We start from the raw sequence: 16,331 nt of genomic DNA on the forward strand, positions 1-16,331 counted from the left end.
ACATATAACAAGGAAAACACATAATGGAAGACAGCTGTAAGATGACTAATGGACATGACCAATGAAATTCACAAAAAATTTATGATAAAATCACCATTTTTCTCAAAGTGAAATTTACACAAACAAGTATTCATGAGTGTGACAAACAAAAAACCTTTTAATTGTAAATGAGAAACCAAGAGCAGAAATTCATAAAAAGAGAAAGAAAAATGAAAGAAGGTGAATTAATTCACTAATAAATGGGCAACCCTGAAAAAATGTATTCGAAATGAAAGCAAGTAAATCATATCCAAGAGAGAAAATAAAAGTAAATAAAAATAAAAATTTTCCAAGAGAATAGATTGTAGGTGCTTTTTCCACATACAAAAACAAAAAAACAAACAAAAAAACTACCTGAGAGGAGAAATATGTTAATCTGATTGACTGAAGCAATTATTTGACTATGTATATTAAAACTTCATGTTATACACTTAAAAAATATATAATGATTAAAGTCCTCCTGATACCAATTTAGGACAAACAGGATTAAAAACTGAGAATACAAAAATTAAAGAAGTGTAAAATGCCAGAATTAATATGGTCAAATGGCAAACAAGCAAAGAAGGAATAATATTTGCATAATTGGAGTCCCCAAAGACAAAAACAACATATTGATACAAAATGACTATTTATAATTATAATTGAAGGAAAAATTCCAGAAATAGGAGAAGATTTGGAACCGGGTACAGAAATGACCCACTGGGAGCCTGGGAGAAATTATCTAGAGTGATCAACCCTGAGAAATACACTGAATAAAACTATTGCATTTCAAAGATAAAGAAAAAAATGTCAAGGGTTCTTTGAATGAGATCAAATGAATTACAAGAAAAAGAAGAATTATATTAGCAGCAGAATTTCAAAACCATAATACAAAGCCTTTCTCTCCTTTTCTGAGTGTTTTATTTGTCTTGGAAAACTTCCAAGAATACTTGCAGATAAGCTGAAGGGCCAATGAATATGAATTATGAAACCGAATGAAGTCTAAAGTTTTCTGATGAAAGTAAACGTAAATGAAGTGTAATGACAATATGGGGCAACTCTATTTCAGAAAGGGGGAAGCTCTAATAACAAAGGCCGTGTACCAAAGGACATGAAATTGGCATCAGACTTGCTCTCTTCTTTCCATTTCTCCCAGTTCTCTCACAAGTCCATGATGGCTCCCAAAGTGCGGAGGAAACTGCCCTTCCCCAACTCTTTATCCTCAAGGAGTCTATTCTTCAACAGTTCTTTGTTATTTCATATCCATGAGCATTTAGCTGCAGATTCAGACCATGGTAACTATAATGAATTAAAAATGATTTCTAATGTTACAAAAGGAAAGAACTTTAGAATTATTTCCAGTTCATTTAAGGTTGAACTTAGGTATTTATAGAGTGATCTCTTAAGTAAAATTTCTTTTATAGCCATTATTACTAAATCAAAGAAGCATTTCTAAATCTGGGAAGGAATTTGCTATAGCAATTGGAAGAGAAGTTTTTCACTAAAATGTGGAGGATTTTTTTTTCATAATAACTTAGAGAATTTTCCAGAGCGAAAATAAAAATAGATTTTCATCTAGTATAATGTTAATTTGGATAAAGTTTCCTGTGTTTTAGCACTTCTTATTCTTAATCCATTCTTAATTTTTTCTTAAGAAAAAATTTGTCAGAATATTAGACACATTAGTTATAAAAGAAAATATATAAAACATATTTACCTCATATTTTTGACAGACAATAAAATATACAATTTTAAATTTCCTTCCTTCCTTCCTTCCTTCCTTCCTTCCTTCCTTCCTTCCTTCCTTCCTTCCTTCCTTCCTCACTTCCTCTCTTCCATTCCTGCTTATCTTCCTTCTTGTTTTTTCTCTTCTTCTTGAATAGAGACATATCCTATAGAGTTATGGAAGACAGGCATTCCCATTGATTGAGGGAGAGAACCAATGCAGATTGCTAACATGCGAGCAACTTGGTTTGTGTCCACTCAGAAATGCCTGCTGGAGCTGCTGCATGTAGGTTGTCAAAGACTGAGGAAGGAGAACCATCTGCTTTAGGTGTGGATTCAAGTCATCCAGCAAATCACTTAGGAGCTGGGAAGAATGAATAAGCCAGGCAAGATAGGTAGCAGTGAAACTGACAGGAGATTATTTACATCCAGAGCAGATAAAACAAATAAAAATTCATTGAAAATAATTGTAATCCAATTTTTTTTAAGCTCAAACTCCAAGAAACCACAGAGTGATCCTCTGTTCCTGTAGGACCATTCAGAGGCCCTCACACTGCAATGGCAACCACATGTTTATGGCTGGAAACATAAATATCTAGTATGTAAAATTAGAAACAAAAATGAACTCTGTGGAATAGATTGGGAAGTATTAGTCTGAATTCATGTTATTTCATAGATAAAAGTGAAATATATATATATAATCTAAATTAATTTTTTATCCACAATATTGAAAATCACAAATTTATGTTAATATCTGCAGTGTATATGTATGTACAGGTGTGTCTGCATATCTCCAGCCATATAAACATAGATACATACATGTATATTATTACATACATGTATGGAAGAACATTACATACATGTTAGTGGGTGCTCCTAGCAACCAGTCTTTATTCCTAAATACCACTCTTAAAGAACCAAGACTCCTTTAAAAATGGATGCTTCTATCTACAGCATGAAATAAACAAGATGATTCTGTGACATCCTGTTTTCACATAAAATAAAGAAGTCCTTTTTCTTTTTTCAGGCTCAGTTATTTTTAATTGGTTTTTTTTTTACTTATACATAACATTATGATTTGTTTTGACATAATTGTAAAAGCATGGTATATAATTTGTTCTAATTCAGTCCCCAGTACTTTTTCTTAACCTCTCCTCCTTCCTTCTTCTGTTCTCTTCCTTCTGCTCTTCTGATCTTTCTGCTGTTTACTTATAGGGCTTTTTTTTTTACTTTAAATTAGTGTCTTGTGAATGTACGTGATGGTGAGATTTACTATGGTATATTCATATATGTGTATAGAAAAATTAGGTAAGATGCATTCCACTTTTTGCTTATCTTACCCTCCTGCTTCATTCCTCTTCATCTACTCTACTGATTTTTATTCAATTTTTTACCCCCCCCCATTTTGGACTAGCTTCCACTTACCAGAGAAAACATGAAAACATTTTACTTTTGACTTTTGGGGACCGGTTGTTTCACTTAGTATGACAGTCTCCAGGTCCATCTATTTACCATTTACCATCAAGTGCTGTATCGTTCTTCTTTATGTCTGTGTGTGTGTGTGTGAGTGTGAGTGTGTGTGTGTATATATATATATATATATATATATATATATATATATATATATATATATGATGCTTACATTATCCATTCATCTTTTGAAGGGAACCTAGGTTGCTGTAATCATTGACATGGGTTCATCATTGGAGTATGCTGATTTTAAACTTTTTGGGTATATACTGTGGCATGGGGCAGCTGGGTCATATATATGGTGGTTCCAGTTTTAGTTTTTTGAGGAATCTCCATTATATGTTTCAGAGTGGTTGCACTAATTTGCAGTCCCACAAATGATATATGAGTGTTCCTTTTTCCACATCCTTGCCAACATTTATTATTATTTGTATTCTTGATAACTGCCATTCTAACTGAAGTGATATGGAATCTCAATGTAGTTTTAATTTGCATCTCTAATTGCTAGAGATGTCAAACATTTTTGCATATATTTGTTGACTGTATTTCTTCTTTTGAGAAGTGTCTGTTTCATTCTTTTGCCCATTTATTGGTTGGGTTATTATTTTTAAAGTTAAATATTTTAAGTTCTTTGTATATTCTGGATATTAATACCCTATCTGAGAAGCAGGTGGGAAAGATTTTCTCCAAATCTTTCTGATGATACTAATTTTATCAATTGGGTAATAATATATTTCCCAGATTTCTTTACATTAAAATTATTATTTTCCCTCTTTACTGTATTTGTGGGAGGAATTCAGACCATGTATGTTTTAATTTCCTGTGTATTTTTCATCCATTAATTTGTTAACAAATTAACTCTCTTCATGCTCTCTCTTCATGCTCTTGCTTCTTGGCTCTAAAGAAGCTTTTGAATTTAATGCCATCTCAATCATTAATTTTTGAATTTTTTTTTTAAGATTAGGAATCTTGTTAAGGAAGTTGGTTCCTGAGCCAATATGATGGCATGTTGGGTCTGCATTTTCTTCTAGCAGTTGCAAGCTTTCTGGTCTCATTCCTAGCTCATTAATTGACTTTGAGTTGACTTGTGCAGAGAAGGAAGATCTTATGGAATGAGGGGTATGTCAAGAGGATCAAAAAATCATATTAAAAAGGCTCCTTTGACTCAAATGTAGGCAATTTGAGCATTAAAAAAATATAACAATGGTAAAGAATTATAACTGTCAATAAAATAGGAATTTATGAGTTCAGATGAATATAATGAAATAAATACACAAACTGATAGAAGAAATGCCATTTCTTTACAATATTCCTTACTTCATCCTCTCTCTTACAGAATCTGGTCAATTACCAAATGTAGGATAGTCAAATCAGAAAACCCCATTTCACAGTCGATTAACAAATTATTGGATGAAAAAATACACAGGAAATTAAAACATGCATGGTCTGAATTCCTCCCACAAATACAGTAAAGAGGGAAAATAATAATTTTAATGTAAAGAAACCTGGGAAATATATTATTACCTAAGTGATAAAATTAATATCATCAGTAATGGAATAATCAAAATGGGGTACTACCTGATTACCTGAAATGTCCAGGATAGAATATCACTTCAGAGAATTTTAACCCAAAAACATACAGCCTGAATCTAATCATGAGAATATATCAAATAACTCCTGTTGGGAACAATTCTAGAGACTAACTGACCTGTAATCTTCTCACATCAAAATCATGAAAGTCATAGGAAACTGTTTTAAATTGAAAGAGACAAAAAGAAACAAGCAGACTAAATGGAACATGTAATCCAAGGCAACTGAATTCCATGACGTTACTGAACTTGAATGTGCTGTGTAGGTTTGAGGGAGCCGTCTATCAGTGTTGGTTGTACTGTGGTCATGCAGGAGAATGTCCTTGTCAGCAGGAATTACATAGTGATGTACTGAGAACATTGAGGCATTCTACTAGTAATTTAGTTTCACATAGTCAAGAAATTAAGGGTTTGGGGGTACTATATTTGTGGAAACTCAGTATTTTTAAAACTGATTAAAAGCAATGATTTTTCGTATAGCAAAAAATTGGTTAAAAACAAAAGGTAATTTTTCAACTAAATGATAAGGAAGAAAGATTCTTTATAAGTGTTTTAATTTCTATTTTTTTACTAATCAATTTAAAACAATTTTATCTCAAGAGAACAAGTGTTTATTGATAAAAAGAACAAAATCAATAAACAAATTTATAAAAGTCATATGTAACACATTTTTAAAAATAATCCAACAAGTAAATTACATTGTAAAATTGTTTTCAATGAGAGGAAATTTTCTGTAACTATGTGCTCATTTGTTAGGGAAATGTACATTTTATGGCATAAAATCCATTAGAAATCATTCCATAAATAATAAACAATTCAAGTCTTATCAAAATCAACAAATAAATTTATTTTCAGGCAGTTTCACAAGAAGTTTCCTGCTATAGTTATAACATAACTCTCATTCTTTTTTGTATAATTAAATGGTTCATGTTATATTTTTTTTCTTAAGAATGTCACTTAGCTCTCTAAGTAGAACAATTGAGAAGTTAGATTTTAAAAAGCAAGCAAACATATTCTTAGATTAACAGTGTTCGTTTACTTATTTGAAGTTGAGTTATTATTTGGGATAATTTTTAGCTACAAAAATAATCCATTGTGCTATTAATAATAGAATGAGGATTACCAAGAATAAAACCACTGCTAAAGACCTAGGGATATAGCTCAGTTGGTAGCGTGCTTGCCTCTCACGCACAAGGCCTTGAGTTCAATCCCTAGCACCACACACAAAAAAAGAAAAAAAATCAAGGAAAGCCAATACATAACCATGACTGCCATTCCTTCTACAGATCTTAAATGATCATTTAAAATTTTAATTTGAAAACATCGAGCTCAGTCAATGAGGTTTCAAATGAAAGGTTTTGGGGACAGTGATAAATAGGGGTTGTTCAGGTGACTCGTTTTCATGTATTTTTGCTTTTTAGCAAAATGTATTTTTTCCTGTTGCTTGATGATAACTCCTTGGACTCAGGTTTTATTCTTTACCTCCTCTCTTGCAGAACCTACCCTTCCACCTACCAGTGGATTCAAAGAAATTTTTAAATCCTGTTGTTCATCAATGCCTGTAGTTCACCTGCTGAACAATCCCTTTAGACATCATCTCACTTGAAGTGCTGTCAAAGGAGACATGTTTCTTTAACACACTTTTAGGTAAGTTCCCCCAGGAGCTGAAAAGGATCTTCATTACAATGGAATAATTTCTGACAACTGATATATCAATTGTTGATAAAGTGTACTGGGACCACCCAAAGAGGTTAATGAGTGAAAGATGCCCTATTCTCTTGATTTTCCCAGTGATATAAATAATAAATTAAAAAAAGATGGGATGTTAAGTCCAGATTGGTTTTTAACCTTAAAATTTTATATTTTTTACTTGTAGATGGACACTGTACATTTATTTAATTTATTTATTTTTATACAGTGCTGAGGATAGAATCCAGTGTCTAGCACATGCCAGTCGAGAGTTCTTCCACTGAGCTATAAACCCCAGCCCCAAAATTTTAATTTCCCTGATATTTTTCAAAGGTTTCTATTCTTGACCCTAAGGGGAAATAAGTTCTCACCTACTACTGTTACTGACACTCCATTGGTCAATAAGTCTAATGGCTGGCCAACATTGCAAGGAGTTTGAAACAAAGACTTTATTTCACATAGCCTGGTGCCCAGGTAATAATTCTACCAACTTAAAAGAAGTAAAGAATTAATTTGGGGGACCAATAATACCTTTTGTTATAATATCCCAAAATATTGTTATCTATGGTAAGGTGCAACTATTCTAACAGAGTCCTTCTGATTTATTTTCCTGTTTTTGGCTCTTCGTAGTGAGAAACCCTTGGGATGATCAGTTAGTTGACATATGCAAAATTTTAGAAATGTTGTATTTTGTTTTAATGACATAAGATAGATTTGTATTTTGAGTAAATATTCGGGTATGGTGAAAAAAGTTAGGTGCATCACATGGTAACATATTGTGTTATACTTTCAGTTAGTGTCACAGTAAAGAGATGATTTCTAATCTCCAGAGTAGTTTGTGCAGGAACACAGTATGGTCCCAGACATCTGTGCAGGAACACAGTATGGCCACAAAATAAATGCTGCAAGGTTTGAGACATGCTATCAAACTAAAAGAAGGTGACTTACATATTAATGCATCTATTAGCATCTCTTTCCCTTCTGGTGTCATTCTGAAGAGCATACAAACAGGAAGATGAGACACTTAGGGTGAGGTTCCATCCAGGGACATCCTCCCCACCTCTGGCTAACTGTTCTCCCTCAACCCCACCCACTCTGTTAAGGAGTGATGAGAGAAAATGAAGAAAATTTAATTTTTTTTTCTATTCAAACTAAAAATATTTGAAATGTATTTTTTACCCTCTAAAACACATTGAAATGAAAGTAACTTGAGGTACCTCCACAGCAAATGCATGTTATATTAAAAATGAATAAGTAAATAAACCCTCAGACACCCCTGAAACAACAGATAATGTAAGCCATCTGAAATCTCAAAATATCTCTAGAGCTGGTCATTTAATATTCTACTTATTTTAAAATGGTCATATGGCACTACTCTTATTCTTATCAAGATTATGATAGTTTGGAAATCAGAAATGTTAAATGACAAGATAAGAACAACTCAAGGATAATAAGAAGATTGAATATAAGTTCTTTGTGGGAAACACACACAACATGATTTTTGACTTTGAGAGAGAGGATATAGTCCTTACACACTGTAATGAATGGGAAAGATTTCCGTGAGCAGCTTCTGGCACCCTCCATGTATCTGATTCAAAAAGCAACTAAGATCCCTTCTTTGATGCTACCCCATTTTCCTTGTTCCATTCAAGAAAACTTTTCATAAATGGTTTCTTGATCATGCAGCTTAAAGTCAGCAAACTCCTGCCTGCTACCTGTTTTTTGTACACTAATGGGTTAAAATGGATTTTATAGATTGTAGTAGTTTGCTAGGGTCTCCATAACAAAACACTACAGAACCAAATGGCCTAAATAGAAGAAATTGGTTTTCGTATAGTTTTGGAGGCTAGCAGTTCAAATTCAAGGTGCCATCAGGGTCAGTTTCTGATGAGGTTGCTTTTCTTGCCTTGTAAATAGTCTCCTTGCTATATGGTAATATGAGTTTTCCTCTTGCATGGGAGAGAGATCTCTGCAGTTCACTCCTCTTCAAACAGGGACATCAAAGCCCGCCCTCAGGACATCCTATAGCATATAGTCCTTACAGGCCCTTTTCTCCAGACACCATCACTTTGGATATTAAGGATCAATATGTGAATTAGGGGCAGACGCCATTTAGTCCATAACACACATGAACATTTACAATTAGCTGGATGACAGGGAACACTGACTTTGAACCCCGATTAAGCAAACTGTTATCCCAAGACATAATTCTGTTCTTTTCACTGGTCAGATTGTATTTAAACAAAAATAAATTTTTTTAAAAAAAGGAAGAAACTATTCAAATTTTTTCATATTTTGAATAAAACCAATAAAAATTTTGTAGAATTTTTCTGTTGACTGATTCTTTTCTAGCATTTGTCCAAATTCTAGACATCAGTGCAGAAAAACATTTGATGCTTTGGGTCTCTAAGCTTTTTTGCTAGAATTTCCTATTTTACGTTAGCTTTCTTTCCAGCGGGTTCCGTCTCTTTCTATAATCATATTTTATAGACTCTCCTGAACTGTTTTGACAAGCATGGCATTAGCTTGTTTAAAGCTTCATTTTTCTTTCTTTCTTAGGATTATACAGGCGTTACTTAAAAAAAAAAAAAAAATCCACAGGCTCACTTTAGACAGGGAATTTTCTCATAGTAGCTCAAGGGGCCCTCAGATTCCTAAATGCCTTCTGTACTAGGAATGTTTAATCCAGATCTGGGTGCCAGGCACATGGGGAGGGACTAGAGAAGACTATTCCTTTTCATTGCATTCACTTGAGTTTTTCCAGACTATTGTAGATTTGTCTTAATAGAGGTCATAGTCACAGCTTTGGTACATGGATTCAATTTGTTGGTAAGTGTTTTGCTTTCAAAAGTTGGTACATTAAGTCCTGCACAGGAGGGGATCCTGAATCAGTGGAGTAGTGTATTTTTGCCTTTCTAAATATACTTGAACAATAATAATGGAAAAATAAAAATAATTACTGAGCATTTGCTATACAAGCAGAAATTGTCTTAATAGCATGTTTGTAATGTCAATATTAATATGACCTCCATTGTATCAATGAGAAAATTAAGCATTTGAAAAATGTTTGTTATCCAAAGTCATGTTCAGTTACCCATTGGGAGAATTGTGTTTCAAACTTAGTGCATTTTGACACAACATCTGGGTTTCCATCATTCTCCTTGGTTGCTTCCATGTGCACTTTTCCTATGAGAGCTATTGTAAAAAGAACTAGAGCAATAAGCTCACTCTTTCTCTATGCAGTAATAGATGGTGCTTTGGCACCATTGATGCAAATGAAAATCACTCCATAAAATTTCTGAAGCTCCTCAAAGCTGAACATCAGCATTTTTACTCCAGAGACATAGCAAACAGATGATTCTTGCATTATGTTTTTTCAAAATAAGTTTAAACATATTGAAGGAGGCAACAATACTACCTTTATTCAGGATCCAAACATTTATTTTCCTACATGCAAAAATATGGATAGGCTGTCTGGCCAGGATGGGTGCAGGTTGTCAGTCAGACAGACCATTTACTAACAACATGCAATGTTTTAGCTGTTTTCGATGCTGTGAAAAAAAAAATCTGACAAGAAGAATTAGAGGAGTAAAAGTTTACTTGGGGGCTCACAGTTTCCGAGGTCTTTGTTCATAGACCGCTGGCTCCATTGCTCAGAACCCGAAATGAGGCAGAGTATCATGGCAGAAGTGTCAGTGGAGGAAAATTGCTCAGGATATGATGACCAGGAAACAGAAAAAGACTGAGCTCAGCTCAGAAAACATAATCCCAAAGGCATGGCCCCAAAGACCTTCCTCCTCCAGTCACACCCTACCTGCTACAATCACCACTCAGTTAATCCCTATCACAGCATAAAATTACTGATTCAGTTAGGGCTCTCAAACCCAATGATTTCACCTCTAAAACTCCTTGCATTGTCTCACATGGGAGTTGCGGCAGGACATCTAATATTTAAACCATAACAGTGCAATAATATTATTAGTTGTGGCTTATGGTGTTTTTTTTCTCAGAAATCCACTGCCTTGCCCTTAAATCTAATCTCTGTTTAGTTCCACGTACAGTCCCAAATATTACCAATGGAGAAATTCAACTACTTTTGACCAGAAAACATCTCACACCTGTTGTAAATATGTTGAAAAATAAGATATGAAGAGAGGAGTTTTCCTCAGTCTTTTCATCTGAAGCATGATTTCAGCTCATGCCTATCCAACACAGCCTGTGCCATAATCAGAAAGAAAGATGTTTTAATGCAGCCTGAATTACTATTACTGGACCCTATTTAAAAAAATTGAAAAATACAAGCAATGATCAGTATCTCTGTGTATAGTGGTTCTTTCTAATTGTTTGGAAGCATAGAAATGCTGTTAATTGTCATGTAGATCTCCCTTGCTTAGAATCAAGTGACTATTCTGCTGCTTAAGGTAAGTAATTAAGCTCATACATTTAATTTTGCTTTCTTTCAAAATGCCACTATAATGATAAGAAAGGTATTGTTTAGGCATTACCTCAAAAGAACAAATGAAGGAAAAATAGAAGTTACCAACTCCTCAGCAGACCCTAAAAATGTGTCAGACATTCAACCTCCAGAAAAAAGACTGGAATTTTCTTTGGGAAATTTAACCAGATCAAAAAGGGAAAGGAAAAAAGTCACCTATATCAAGGATGTTTCGAGGCATCAGCCAGCTAGATTATTCTATGGTAATTTTTCATTTATTCATAGTAAGTTCTATAAATACACACATCCTTTTAAAATGTCCTCTTAAATATTAATACATAATTTTTAAAAACTTGGAAGAAACAGAAAAAATGCAAGGAATAAAAAGCAAACTATTTTTTAAGTCTTATGTTGAGATTTACAAGAAAAAGAATGCATCCACAACAAACAACAATGATGATTATTTTAAAAAAGTAAAACCTATGGGGAGGGGAGAAGGGCAAAAAGAGCAGTTCTGAGGAAATATACAAATATATAACATATATACATAATAGATCAAATTTATAAAATGGATAAAAATAGAATTTTCTGACATTAGAAAAACTGATTCAAAATTTCCAAGTTCTAATTGAAGTCTCAGAAAAAAATAAATGTGGAAAATTGTGGTAAGGAATATATTTTAAAAATTCATGAAAAAGCCTCAGCACAGAATCATAAATTGTCAGAAAATAAGAGGTTACTAAGCAAAATGCGCAAGAACTGACAACCAAAGCACATCAGTATGAAACTCAGAATACTGCACAGAGTAGAAACCCTGTAGGTTGCTAGGAAAGGAAAAGCAACTTTTCATACAAACAGTCAAGTATCAGAAGGGTATCAGGATTCTTACTAGCAACATTGGAAAGTAGAGAAAAATTTTCATTCATAAAAATGATGTTAAGTTTAACCTAAAATTCTGTTCTAAGTCAGGCTATTAGTCTGATATGAAGGTAGAAATAAATGTATAATGATGCAGGAAGCACTCACATATTTGCCTCTTTCAGACTTTTTTTCAGGCAGAAAATCCCAATGAAATGAAAGAGTAGACCATGGAATCTAGAAACAGGAAGTATAATTAAAGGATAAGAGGAATAAACAAAAATCAATTCATTAAAAAAGTCACTAGATAAACAAAAAAAGAAACCAGGGAAAATACAGCAGAGAAAAGGAAAAATAATCATAATATAATTTATGACTTAGTTCTGAAGTACCTTTTTATGATCATAATAATGAAATTACTAGATATGAATTTTACCAAAATGTTGATACTACTCTATTGTCTATTGGGAGAATATTGGGAAAGATACATAACACTGCTTAAATAACCGAGTAATATTTTCATCACTTTTTATATGGATTTTTTTAAGAAAAGAAATAGGAGTAAAAGACCTGAAGAACCCAAACTGAAATTCACACATGCGTATAATAGACATAAATGGCACTAGTTAAAATTTTGAGAGAAAAGTGTTATCAAGGTGAATAACTATTTTTAATCTATAAAATATGATAGTTCTCTAGAAAAATCTTTGTATAGTTCCATCTCTTAACTACATTCATCAACATGGTATATAGAAGATAGAGATGTCAACCTTATTGTACTAAGGGTCCAATCTACTCTGGGAAAACAACCTGACAGGAGGTAAGAAAACTTTCCATAGTAATCAGATATTATAATTAGCTTTTATTGCAGAAAATTAACTTTAAGTTAGCATAATATTTTTTTAAAATAAATCCATTTCTATAGTTCTATTCAGGATGATTTTTTTTTTTTTTTTTTTTTTGTTAGCTCCAAAAGTTCACTTGGGATGGGAATTGAAGGTCCTGTTTTCAAGCAGAATGTCTGTTTGGGCCAATGAGTATTAAATGGCATGTTTGCCCATGTGAGACAGGTATTTAAATCCAACCAGCAAGTTTAAATATACCTGGTGGATTTTGTGTTTCCAGTCTCTTGGATCCAGCTGGTGAATTTAGTTTGTTCAAAAGTTGTATCAAATAAGAAGAATATTTTTAAAGTACTTCTTAAAAGACAGTGACAACTTTTAAGAACTTTCTCAATAGAGAAAAATTAAGACTGGAAAACATCATAAATACAGAAGAGTGGGATATAAATATAATAGCAAAAACAGCCCAAAACACTGCTATAGAAGATTAGCCAAATTCTGCCTTGTGAAACTCTGTCTCTGAAAAAGTAAACTCATACCAGCAGGCTGATCCAGGAAACTCTTAGAGCATACTTTAAACAGGCGAGTACACACTCTGGAAATGGGAAAAACTTCAATGTCACTTTCAAAACAGAATTTCTCTGAGAGATTCTGGAGATTCTGATTTAAATTCCTGGCACAGGATGAACTAGTGCTTCCTGAGATGGATAAATTATTGTGATTTTTAGATTTGATTCTGAGTATCGTTTAAGTGTGCATTTTGTCATGAGGAAAAGAAAAAGAGAAAATAAGAGAACAAGGAAAGGAAGGAAAGAAGGTAGAAGAAGAAAACAGAATGGAGGAAGGAGGAGAAAGGATGAAAAAGGAAGAGGCCGACAATGCTGGAGGTGGAAATTCAGCTTCAGATGAGCCAAAGGAACCAGGAACATCAGCACCCATGCTGTGTCCCACTGGCCTGAATCAGGAATTTCAATGAAGTTGTATAATAGAGAAGTAGCCAGGTGTCAGAGGTTACATTCCAGAAAAGATTTGTGTGTCCTTCCCCCTTCAATCCATGATTTATAACTCAGAGAGAGGCCAAAACAAATATCATGAAGCAAACCCCTCAAAAGTTAGGTAGGCCTATTGCTAAGAGAGAAAGTGAATACTAGGCCTAGACAGTAAAATGAAGACTCTATTCCTGGTGTCAGTTATTGGTTCCGACAAGCAAAAATGACTAACAAGTATGATTTTAGAGAATTCCTGCAGGATTTTATTGTCCCTGATTTTAAAAGGAGTGAGAAAGTCTATATTTGCTCCAATCCTGAAGTGATTTCAGGCTCTTCATGCAAAGAGGAATTGTGGTGCTCATTTTGTGCAGGTCATGGTTGCAGAAACATCATAAGAAAACGAACTCCTAGAGTGGTCAGGACTTGCAAGAACACAGTTATTGATGGGGAAGTTCATCCACTTCCAAGGAATGAGTCCTTAATTGCCCTGTTTGGTGAGATCTTGTATATGTATGTTATGGATTGTTAACCAGTGCAAATTGGTTCTCCATTTTCCTTTCTCTAAAAAGTGAAAAGTTACTCATTCTTTTAATTTTAACTTCATCATTATTTGATTTTCAGGCACTGCAAGGGTGTTAAAAGTGGTTCTGTTACCTTTTATGGAACAGGTTTGTAGAGTCGCAGCCATGTATCGTAGCTGAGATTAGAAATCAATAAGAAATCCTGAGCTTCGAGCCAGAAGAAAGTCAGGGGAAATTATTCAATTGCTGGACTTTATCTTTGTCAATTAAATCTGGATTTTTGTATAAGACATCAATCTGCCTAGCTAGAAAGCTATTTTTTCAGACTTTCTGTGTGGACCTTATGGCCCATGTGTTACAAATTTGATTGATAAAAGGTAAGCTGAAATTTGATAGTTATTTCCATGAAAATTTTGTTTCACTAATATTGACTTCACCTTTCCACTTTTTGGTTATTCTTGTTCCTAATAGCATTGTGGTTACAAGGATACAGTTGCAAATACCAATTTATACATACAAGAAATTCTATTTAAAAATACATGCAAATGAAAGACAGAAGTTAAAGATGGGAGGAGTAGAGGACACTGATGACACTGTGGAGACCCTACATCAGCACTGCTTTGTCTGAGTTCGGATTCTTGACTGCATGAGAAAAGAACCCCAAATCCACTGTTTTGTTGACTCAAAGACCTTATTAGAATTGTGAAAAGAGGAAAGAAAATAGTAGGTTTCACTACCCATAGTGGAGGGACTGAACTATGCCTATGCACCCAAGGCGTCTGTAATAGTGTTCAGAGTTTTCTGAAGAGCCAAGAGTTCACTGTGGAGAATGCGTGTGTTCATCACCCCATTTCCCTTTTCTTCTTTGAGAACTAATCCCTCCTTTAAAAAACATTTTTCTAGTTCCCACTGTCACACATCTCATTTAAATATGTTTACAATAGAAGCCACCATTTCTTAAATAATTTGCTTCCATATCCATGATGATCAGTAGAGTCATAAGCCCTTGAAGCACATGACTATGTTCAGAATACCTCCAACCTCTAGCCTCAGAGTTGGCTCAGGAATGAGCAAACAAGGCCCGCTAAGCAGTGAGATCCTCCCTGGGAAATTTAACATTGGAGTTGAGAGAGGGAAGAGCCCTTTCCTCTCTTACTGGAAGTTTAAGGACATGAATTCGCAGCTTCTATTACCCTGTGCAGAGGAGAAATTGAACTTAACCTGGTGAAAGAACCAACTACAGTATCCAAGGATGAGATAAGGAGAATCTGGACTGCCTGGAATGACTCCATGGACACATTTCTCCCTGCTCTTCTATGGGTTTGTTGGATCAAGTTAGATTTATTTTATGTGCTGTCCAAAAACGTGACTCTGTAAGCTAGGAATATAAAGGACTTTCCCCCTGTCGTAAGACTTAGACTAATTTCCAATTTGTGGTATTTACATAGTAATGACATTAATGTTAATAACATGGCTCTCACTGTTGCCCTTTGACAGAAATGTGTAAAGTTTAATAATCATTTAAATATGCCCTGTGATTGAAATCATAGCCAACCAGTTAAAAGGTTCAAATTCATTAGCAAACCCAGGTGGAGTTGTGATTAATGGTATTTTCTACAAGATTACAACTCATAGGCAGTAGCTGCAATGAGTGAAAATTAATGTGTTTCCTTCCCTCATTTGGAATTCTATTTAATAGTTCAGAGTATTGAATAGCCACTTTACTTATATTAAACAAAAACAGTTAAATCATCCAAAGTAATTTATGCCTGACCATATTTCTTATTTAAATAAAAGTTAAGAACATAGTTCTCAAAAAAGATTCGACTTTCTGTTGTTATAAATCAGTGTTTCTTAAACCTCAGCAAAAACAATAATAAAATACCTTTGAAGGGAAAACACCTTTGGATACCCAGTGTAGCCTAGAAAAATTGTGTTTATATGATGGTGTGAGTAATATGATCAGTTAGGCATCTGGGGATGCATGAGTTTTGTACCATGATGCAATTAAATTCTATAAAACTACAGTATAACATTCAGAATTATTGTATTCTTATGTATCATTATGGAATACATAATGGTCTCTTTTATCAAACTAGGTAATTATCAAGAATTGAAATATAATAGTGACTACTAAAGTTTCTCTTGGTTTGTTCTAGATATCATCTGCATGCATGCTTGACTGGCTCAGTTCA

Source organism: Callospermophilus lateralis, chromosome 16 (assembly GCF_048772815.1).
Source record: "Callospermophilus lateralis isolate mCalLat2 chromosome 16, mCalLat2.hap1, whole genome shotgun sequence".
Taxonomy (NCBI): Eukaryota; Metazoa; Chordata; class Mammalia; order Rodentia; family Sciuridae; genus Callospermophilus; species Callospermophilus lateralis.